Raw genomic sequence first — 10,791 nt, forward strand, 5'->3', positions numbered from 1 at the left:
GAAAAGGTGCCTTACTGCATCTCATCTCTATGCAAGACCTAAATGTCATGTTTAAGCAATGATTGCATTTAAAACAACCATCTCAGTTACATTCCCTTCTTGAGTTAACAAGACCAAAAGGGTCAGCTGAAAACATTCCAAGAAGGGGGGTGCTTTTATTGGTAAGTAAATATATCTAGTTACTTTGCTTTTGCTGTAGGTTACTTCCCAGTGCATGATCCACCAGAATGAATTGTGATATACCAGCCACATAAACTGAAATGGCAAATTTTAGCTGCATACACAGTTCTCAAAGCTAAGAGAAATGTATTCGTTAATGAGATAGTGTATCAGTCAGTCTTGCCTTGCTAACAGGTAGTTCTCAGGAGATCCTGGATCTAAGTTACCAGTACCACAAAACCCTTTCAGTTCTAGGTCAGCTCTTGTCAGAGCAGAGACCTGATTTTAGATCTCGCTTTAAAAATAGCAGTATTTGCTCTCCTTAGTAGTGACTGAAGTCTGTCAGTAGCAACTGACTGTTGAAAATGACTTGAAAATAACAGCTCAAGTCCTCAGCCAAGGCTTTCTCTGCAATTAAAAAAAAAAAAATAAAAATAATGTGAGAAGTTTCTTCTTGAATGCTTGTCATAAATGAGAATGTGAGAACAGCAAGATGATACTTCGCTCCTAAGCTTTTTCTGGCAGGCTAGAAAACAACACTCGAAAGAGATGTGCTTCACAAGCTGACCAGGCCAGTTTTGCAGACTTATTTAAGTTCACATAGTGGGTATAAATATGACACTTTGTGTTTGTAGATTGTCAAAGAGCTTTGGAAACATAAGCCATTTAAAACCATTATTGTAATAATTATTAGACTACAACTAGCTATTCAGACCAACCATGAATGGAAAACACAAAAATGGAGCTTCAGGTTGTTCATGCAGAAAAAGAAATATTTTCCAAGAGCAAATCGTAAATGTATTTTGATAAAACAGGAAGTTCTTACCAGTGAGGATGATAAAAGTAATGTGAAATCCCTAAGCACAATCCATACCTGAGGAAGGCTACCTCATTTGCTGATTAAATAAGATATCAGAGAGTTTTGAGTGTGCTCTGCAGAACTCAAAGATTTTCAGTGATTGTAGGAGTGGGAGAGAGGAAGGTGCTTTCTCTGTAAAATATGATAACATTGCCAAGAGACAGAGGTCCCACATGAAAGCTCTGAGGTCTCTGCAGGAATCTAACTGAACACCCTGACTTTGTTGCCGGTAAAGGCTGCAACCTCTAGCAAGTGCAGACAGTGCTTTACCTATTAAGACAATCCATAGGGGAGAGACTTGAGGGAAGTAGCTCAGACAGTTTTTAAAAAAAATGACCTATTTAAAGTTACATTTTCAAATCATTTAAGGAAAAGACTTACTTAATGCTACTTAATCAAAGTTCTCTGCAAATAACTTAAAGGTGACAGGTCAGCAAAGACAAGCTTATTTAAAGACTGTATTTTAAGATTTAAAATGCTAAGAGTCTTACTGAGTCTAATCTGCTAAGAATTATAATAAAGTATAAGAGAAGTTCAAACCTTATTTATTTCAAGATCAGATTTATTATTTTTCGAAGACCTTGCAGGAAGAGAAACAGACAAGAATTAACACAGCAACTATGTCTCTGGAAGTGTGCAGCCTACCTACACTGGTGGTTGGATGATGTTGGTCACTTCCTTTATCCAAAATATTTAGGATTTCTGGTTCTCCATGGTTTCAATGGATTTCTGTGTTTTAGTCAGTTGAAGATATTTAATTCAGGAGTTGTTTGTTGCTTCTTGTTTTTAATACAGCACCTGTAAATGTGCTGTCACACTGTTCTAATTCCAAGTTCTTCTTGGTTGGAAATTTATATATTTATAGCTGTAGTTTGAAATGAAAATGGTGACCTTAACAAGCACTATCATTATTATGTCTTCAAGGGACTCACACACACTCTCACTCACTCTGATATTCTAGATCTGAGTAGCTTGGTGTTGCAGGCCTATTACTTTGCTGAAGTCAGTGAAAAAAAGGGGCTATTGCATTGCCTTGTGTTGCTTTCTTCAGATACATTTCATAATATACCACTGCAGAGTAGGATTCTGATTTCAGGTTAGCAATTGGAATGGTAATTTAATTAGAAATGTACACCTAGCACTTTATTTTTCCTATTCAGAGTTACGTAGTGAATATGTAATTGAGGAACAAAGCCCATGTGATTTTCTATATTTTATTAGGATAGGAAAGAAGCGGGGTATATCTATTGAAGGTTTTACAGATTCCAGGAAGAAGAGAGAGTTCATTGCTATAATACGGTGCCCACAGCTGTGAAAGTCAAAACCACCAGCTAATGAAACGGAGTGAACCACAAGTTCAAAATTCTAAAGAAGACTTGACATAACCACTGATATATTACTAGCCTAAATCCAAAATATAACTCAGCCTTGCAGTCAGGTCTGTGAGAGTGACAGGATCTGAATGCCCTTTTTATATCTGAACACTATTTGAATTACAACAAGCTCAGTAAGGGAAAGGCAGGGTTCTGAGGCGTGGTGGGAAGATTGCACCATTATGCATTCTCTAAATCAGTGCTATCCCAGCAAAAATAATCCAGGACACATTTTAGATCCATTTGAAGATTTGTGAGGCGTATGTGTCAAGCATATTCACAACAAAGCAGCAAATCCAGACAGCTTTTAAATACCAAATGATGTGCTTTAGTTCAGAAGGAAGCAATCAGTGTTTGGAGAATGCTTTTAATAACACTGTCTCTCCTTCTGGAAATTAACTATTCAGTGCAGGAAATTTCTGTTTGATTATTTTGACAGGTAAACATTGTATTTATTACATTCAGAAAACAACAAAAATTTACATAGCTGAGCCTACACATACTCTTGTAGCATTTTCCTTCTCCTTTACAATTTATAATAAACATGAATTATATATGGAGACAGCCGTGCTTTGTTTAAATTGCTGCACTAAGTACTCCTTGACGGCAGTAAATCAATGCTTTGCTTTCTTATACATTTGAATGAATGTAATAACTGGAATAAACAATTAATCTGATGGATACACAGGAAGTCTCTGCAGCTAAGTAGAGCTAGAAGGATAATACTGCTCCATTGTTCAGATATTTGTCATTTGTTGATGATCACACATTATTGACTGTGTTATTTGTCTAACTTTGATTCTCAAAGTTATTTGAACTTACTTATTCAGTGTTCATTTAAACTGATGCCTGCTAAAATTGTTTTCATGATCTCCAACTAATAAGCCAATTAAGATCAGCTTTGGAAGGTATTAACCAGATTCCAGTTTATATTTTTGCCACTTAATTTAATGCTGGTACTACAGTGACAATCAGCCACATAATGTGTTAATACTTTTAAAAAAGAATGACAGTATTTGTATAAAATATATAGACATTCATACATATATATACTAAATATATATCTCTATATAAATATTAAAATGCCGGTGAGTACTTGCTTATTAACTTTAAAGACCAGCATGAGCTCCAGTTGTGCTATGAGACTGTTCGAATGTGTCAGGAGACAATAAGTGAGTGCAATTGTTCAGAAGAGTTTTCACTAGGCTTCTGCTACCTGATGCCCTGAAGGTGTTATGGACATCATTAAATTAATGGAGGAAACAAGAATGGATGTACAGTGACATTCTGTGGACAAGCATGAAACATTAGATAACAAATTTGCAGAGCTAGTTCCACTTTGTATCTCCTTACTTTAGAAACTGAGAAATTGGAATTGCTTACATGAGAGAAAGAAATGCTATGTGGAACGTTTCTGTTCCTATTTCTTTCTCTGTCTTTGCTAAGTGAAATCAAGGAACAAAGGAGGCAATCTCTTTAGGACTATTATCTATCATACTTGCTGAAGCTCTTGGATTTTTTCATTAAGTGCAGAGATGCTGCACTTAATGAAGCAGTTCTGGAAAAAAAGTATGATTAGGATTGGCTTTGCACATTCCCAGACCTGATTGTTGCCTACTCAGACAGTAAATGGAGTCAGTTAATAACTCTGTCCTAGGCAAAATGTTTACCCTGGTTTGAGGGCTGGAACAAGCAACCAAGACAAGTGGACCTTATATCTAGGGGGGGCGGAAATCAGGTATTTCTGTTCCATGAAGTTTTGCTTTCTCCAGTATAGCATACAATCTTACATTAAGAATGTTAACCGTAATTTGTGCAACCCCATCACTGAGATAAACACATAGAAGACAGTCTTGTTTTCTGTTTGAGACCGAGTGACCAAATTTTTTTGGGAGAGGACAAGTCCAAAGGAATGAGCTTGCCTTGAGGGGGCCAGAGGTTTAATTGACAGCAGTACTATGAAAAATATTTTCCTTTACTTTCTGTCCATCCTCTGAAAGAATTCTGAACAGTCTGTGTGCAGGCAGTGGTATTGATGTTTAAATGATCAAAACCTCAGCTTTGAACATTTTTGTCTTGAGGCCTGGATAATTTCTTATACTTTATCAAAAATAAAACCAAGCCATTGTACAGCTGCTGAAGAAAGGCAAAACAAGCTCCTGTGGATGGACACATAAAGGTCCCAGAGTCCTTGCAGTGTTTAGACCTCTCATAGAGGAGACATCAGTTGTCTCCTAATTCTGCCTAATTCTGCATTTTAAGTTTCCATGACTAAGTGGTAGAGGTAGGGCAGCCTTCTGAGAGATTCTGGGTCTCCATGTCATGCAGCTGAAATGATTTGGTGTCATGGGAACAAATACACCCTATTTCTTGCTGTTATATTTGTGTACAAGAAGTGATGAACAAAAACTCTTACTATAGCCCAAGACTATGAAAAAAAGGGGAGGAAGGAGATCACATGGCAAACAACAATCAGGCAGACCTCCACATTCTAAATGGTGAATGTTTTATCTTAGGCTCCTGTTTCCCCCGATGTACCAGTGTGCTGGATGCACAGAGCAAGCTTTGAGTCAGGCACAATCCATGTATTTTGTTTGCTTGTTTTTATTGTGATCTGTGTGAGGGAAGGGCAAGCCACCAAGAACTTCTTTTACAAAAACTAAAAATGATGGAAAGCATTTTTTGAACAGTATTGAAAAGATTATTTGCTAGGAAGTGTTTCAGTGGAATATGTTTTAAATTCAGGCTAGACAAGATTCACAGGCAGATGACTAATTTGCTATAAACTCATAATCTGATCCTCATATTGTCTTTGCATTACATGGAATATCTTCTACCCTTTCGGATAAAGGTATCCAAAGGTATCCTTTTGGATAAAGGTCCTTGTACTTATAATAACTGTATTGCAATAGCTGCACTACATTTAAGATTGACAGTGGTGTTGCGGTTATATTATCTTTTATCTTGAAGTGGTAAAGAGCCATCTTTGGAAACACACTTTTCCCTCTGGCCCTTCCTAAGCTCACAGGAATGTATAGTGGCATCCTCAACCAAATTTTTTTCACAGGAAGACAAACATAGAAAGCAACGCTCCTCCTGTCATCAGATTAGAAGTCAACTGAAATTTCCCCACCCAGCCTCCTGCTACACTTTAGCAGCACCTTAGGCATGTCCTGAACATTCAGGAAGACAACATTTTTCAACTCTCTCCCATTCAACTTGCTAACACTACTGAGAAACATAAGGCTGCTTTTCATTTGACAGCAGTGTGCTCTGCTGTACACAACCCAAATGAACAAGAAATTGAGTCTATGACACAAGCATTCAGCTTTCTTGCAGTCACTGGGAATTATGGCTCTGTCTTGCTATGTGCTGAGGCTGCAGGCACAAAGCCTGGCTCTGCATCATCCTGCTTAAATTGGGGCTGCTTGAAAATCTGGAGTTCTAGACTCTGGATATATGTTGGTGTCTAGCATGCAGACTGGTCAAGATTGGTAAATATAGGCATATAAATGAGAAGAGCCTGACCCAACAACTGACATAAGGTTATGTCCTGTTCTCTTCTGGATTTCAGCACACTGGGTATAAAACCGCTTACTTCCATCAAAATAAAGTTTCTGACCTGTGTCTTCTTACAGGCAAAACCTTGGCTAGCAGTCCCAAGAGGTAGCTTACACAGTGTAAAACACCTGAAATTTGAAGTTTAGTCTCATGTTTAGGTAAGTTAAAGGCCCAGAACCTAAACCATATTCAGATTTAGTTTGTAAATAGCAATAAAGGATGGGTTTGTGTAGGAATAGTCCATGAATTTAGCTGTTTGTCTTTTTGTAATTAAATGAAAGGCTAGATTTATAGGAAAAGGCTTGTGTTTTGCTTTTCTGTCTCAGAAGCAAGCAGGCCTAGGGGACACTAGTATCCATGGTTGGGGAGATGGCAGGGGTGGGGGGGAGGAGTGCAGCATCTCAAAAACTCATTTTAGTTTTTGAGTCATTTTTTATCCTTTTAACACCTGAGGTAAAGGTAGATTAGAATAAGCTCAGCATCAATGTAGAGGTTAAGATGGTAAAAGATTATTTTTATTATAAAAGACATTTCCTGAGATATCTAATTTAAAGAAGTTATCTATTCCAAAGAGGTCATATTGCACTTAAATAAGAGCCCAGATTTTAGATAAAGATTTGCTTCATATCCCGAAGTCAGAATTGACTTTTCTATGGCAGTAGGTAAAATATTACTATAAAAAGACAATAATTTTTGAAGCACCCTGGAATGCAGATATTACACTTTTACTCTTTATGTCCAGAAAGAGTTGTGTGGTTTAGCAAGGATGGGGCAAAGCATACCACAGATTCCTTCTACTAGGAGGAAACAGCATTATTATGTTAGTTGTTTCCTTGGTGAGATTTATGAAAAACTACACAAATTCCTCTGCTGGTGAAGGAAACATCAAGAGTTGGTTAATATCAGTATTTTTTTCTCTTTTAAATTCTTCTCTCTGCTGTTTTTCCTTGTACTAACTATCAATTTGTTCATATTGCTTTGATCTTCCTGTTTCCTTTTTTTTCGCTTCCCCCAAAGCTATGCTAAACCAAGAAACTTGTGAACTCCTTTCCCAACATGTGCCTTTATTTCAGGTCTATCACCTATTAATATGTACCTCAAACAAGGACTGGAGCGTTGGAGTTTATCATGCACCAGATGATTACGGCAAGATGCTTGCAGGTCAGAAATTCTTGCAACCTGGATTTTCTTCATCCCAGTATATTAAAAACTAGATGGAAAAAAATCCCAGCAAACCCTTTCCATTTTGTCCTTGAAACATCACAGATAGCATTACTTCATGGAAGGAACAGAGGTACTTTTTCCCGTAACTGACAGCAGGCCTGTGTCACTTGCTATAAAGATCTTTATGCACTTTAATCCTTAAGGTTATTCACTCTATTTCCACTTAGGCACTTATGCTCTCTCTCTCTCTCTGCCTCTTGTGCTGTCATATGCATTAGCGTGCTTGTAGGTGCAAGTGGGCATACCTAGCTGAACTATTACTGTCAAATGATGATCTTCTATTTTAATTTTAGTCTATGCTAGAACTTTCTTAGAAATTGTCATAAATACATGAAGTAGCCACAGTCACCAAATTCATAACTGGTTGTCTCATCTTTCATTTTTTAATGTTTAGGTCTTCATTTGGTAACATAAGAAGGTATGGTAACTCGTCACGTATTTCTCCAAATTAATTAATATCAAACGGATATTTAATTAAAGAAAATGCACTTGAAAAGTTTGAGAAGCTGGCTAGTTCAAAACATCCAAAAGTAAACTGCTTTTTTTACAAAGACATAATTATCAAGTGAGATAGATGAAGTAAGTATGATGGTTGGAGAAGGCTGATGATTACCAAAAGTGAAATGGCAATAAGAATAAAATAGGGTTTTGAATTAAGATGACCTAATTTTATTTCCCTTCTCCCACTGACTGCTTTAATAACTTTGAAAGACAGTGCTGTTCTGCATGACCACACCAGTATCACATCCTCTTCCGAGATGAGTCCTCCTCTGCATTTTTTGTAAAATATAGTGAAATCAAAATGACTAATTGATTTTGTAAGACAATTTGGCAACCATGAAGGTGAGCCTGGTTTTGATAAACCCAGAGACTTGCTGGCATTATTTTTTCTTATATTAGGGGGAAAGTAAAAAAGTCAATTCCCAGATACCATTTCCTGGCTAATCTAAGGAGTGGGTGTCCTTACATTTTGTTTAACCTCTTTACAGACGTTTGATGGAATGTGGACAGATAATTGAGTGCAGGATCAAGTCTTATTCCTGGAATGGCTTTTAGGGCTACTGAAGTAAATTTTCTCAGTCTGATAACATCAAGAAAGCTTTAAGTAAAGGGAACATCTTCTATTGTGGTCAAAGAGATATGAAACATAGCACTGTAATAACCAAGGCAGTCTTCTTGTTGTCAAGAAATATGCCAAAGGAAGCCAATAGCATTCTCATAAAAAAATTAAAATAAAAAAAAAAATACTGCTAGCAGAATTCAGAAAGGGAAAATTGATTCCACTTTTTAAATGCATAACGCTGCATGCAGTAATAAAATGTGTTAAATCCAGTAGCCCCTAGTCACTATTTCCTTTTCACTGTATATACAGTGTACCCACTGTCTGCTTCAGTTCTGTGGAAGGTGATAATCAGTTGCTGCCAAACCAAAGGGAAAAGCAAACCGTTATTATTCTCATGGTAGTAACAGGGTGGTTTTGCAATGAAGGAGTGTGTGTGCTTCAATTATTTGACTTCCTGTCAGAAAATTAGATGTTACTATGTTGGTTTTCTGCTTTCTAGTCAACGTGCTTACAACACTGCAATTTCTAATCTTTCTGGTGCACAGGCTGACATTGCAGCACCACAGTATAGCCTGTTACCTTCTGTCACATTTCCTTAGATCTAAAATAACATGTATATACTAAGACACAACCTGAGGAAACACAGCACATCGGCAACATAAAGTCATGCTCTTTCTTGGCCTTGTAGACAAGCATAGAAACTGAAATTCTAATACAAAAGGCAATAGTGCGTTTGTTTACTGCATTTATTGATTAAATGAGAATATTCTTTTTAAATCATGAAAAAGTTGGTAATATTTAATGGAAACATTTGATAAATTTGTGGCTTCAACATGTTTTTTCTCATCCCCTATTCTGCAGATGTTAATGGGACAGTCAAATGAACAAAGGGACAATCTAATCATTCTTACTGCTTATTAGAAACCGAGTCAATATGTGATTAAACAGTGTACAACCCTTGTTCTAATACTATTCATGGAGTAACTTTTATTCTGTAGAAATATTTTTTTGTAGAAAGATCATATATAGAAAGCATGTCATGACAGATTTATCAAAAAATCCAATTAAACTAAAAGCTAGAATGCCTGCACTACCAAAATTGTACAAGAGAAATTGCTTCATGAAGTTAATGATAATGCATTCTATCTACTGATGATACAGGCTTCTGATTCCAGTTAAGGTTTAAAAAGAAAAAAAAAAACCCAAACCAACAAATCAGAATCCTTTACATTGTCAAAACATGAAAGAATATGACCCTTTTAAACTTAACATGAACTGAAGGCTCATAAAGATCTTACTAAAAACAAATAATAAGGTGTTTGTTGCTTGTAGACAATAATGGAAGGATATGTTCAGGAAATGAAGTTACTTCCATGAGAGGGGTCTCCTCTGCAACCACAGAGCAGACCTTTCATAGAGTGGTTCATGCCTCATGTTTCCCAACTAGAAAAAATGGTCAAGTATTATGAATTCCCTTTCCCTGGTAGGGGACTGAGCTGTTGGAAACATAGATCAAAACCTTTTATGAATTAAGTTGGTATTATTAATAGAAGCCAGGTTTCATTATTAATTACTATACATCCACTTATTCCCCAAACAGTTTATTCATATACATATACATACTCACATGGGGTGAGTCATGACTATGTGGATGGAGCAAAGCTGGGAGGCCAGCCACATGGAGAGCCACAGTGACACCAGCAGCTTCTAGGTAGGTGTGGAAGACATGCAAAGGTGTATGTACAGTATTGGTGTCTTTGAACATGGCAGCCACCACCTTCTTGAATGTGGTCTGAGTGATATGACCAGGTGTTGATGCTACTGTGTACTTTTGGCTTTGGCCAAATTCAGCAGACTTTTTGCGTTTTATCCATTTTTGCAGGTTCAGTCCCCAGAGCTTACCAGACCTTGCAGGCTTTTAAACACTATCTCTCCACACATACTTACCCTTTCTTCAGCTATTTTCTGGTGAATTCCTCTCCATCCAAACACATCGGTACCTTCGGACCCATTTCACACAATTTCACATAGAAAGGTGTGACACATAACTGAACTTTCACAAGTGTGTACACAAAATGCTGTGATATGCTCTCTTGTATTCCTGCCAGGTTATGAACAGAGGATTGAGATGCATATCCATATCTTGACTATCTGCACTATAGTGACAATGCTAATTCATAATCAAGATTAAGTTTCCATGCTCTGATGAATTAACATAATTGCAGGACATTTCTGGTCAGGTACCTGAATTCAAGTAACTCAGGTAAGCTGAGAAAGCCTAGGAAGGAGAATAAAAAAGCTGACAAGGTTCCATTTCAATTTATTTCTTCATTTTTAGGTTCAAGAGGGGGAAAAAGCCCCACTTATTTAATTTTTTACCATATCATTGATACTTGAGAAATGAAGGACTCTTCTACTGGGGTACAACTGGGTTTTGGCTTGCTCACAGTGATCATTAGAAAAAGAATAAAAATGTTGATTCTGCTGTTTGAGCACTGGCTGCTTATTATTTTTTCCATGCTGTGTACAGGTTGCTGTCTGTTAAAAGACAA

The 10,791-nt window shown here is 36.9% G+C and overlaps 1 long non-coding RNA gene across 1 annotated transcript; it reads left to right on the forward strand.

Annotated features, from left to right (window-relative positions):
- The first annotated feature begins 6,359 nt into the window (after positions 1-6,359).
- On the forward strand, positions 6,360-10,545 carry LOC133215627 (uncharacterized). Its single transcript, XR_009726441.1, has 2 exons — positions 6,360-7,246; positions 10,122-10,545. It is a non-coding gene; the product is annotated as an uncharacterized LOC133215627 (long non-coding RNA).
- The last annotated feature ends 246 nt before the right edge of the window (positions 10,546-10,791 follow it).

The sequence above is a fragment of the Neopsephotus bourkii genome, unplaced genomic scaffold (assembly GCF_033783945.1).
Source record: "Neopsephotus bourkii isolate Nb327-2 ecotype Australia unplaced genomic scaffold, CSIRO-AGI_Nbou_v1 NB_991, whole genome shotgun sequence".
In the NCBI taxonomy this organism is placed as follows: Eukaryota; Metazoa; Chordata; class Aves; order Psittaciformes; family Psittacidae; genus Neopsephotus; species Neopsephotus bourkii.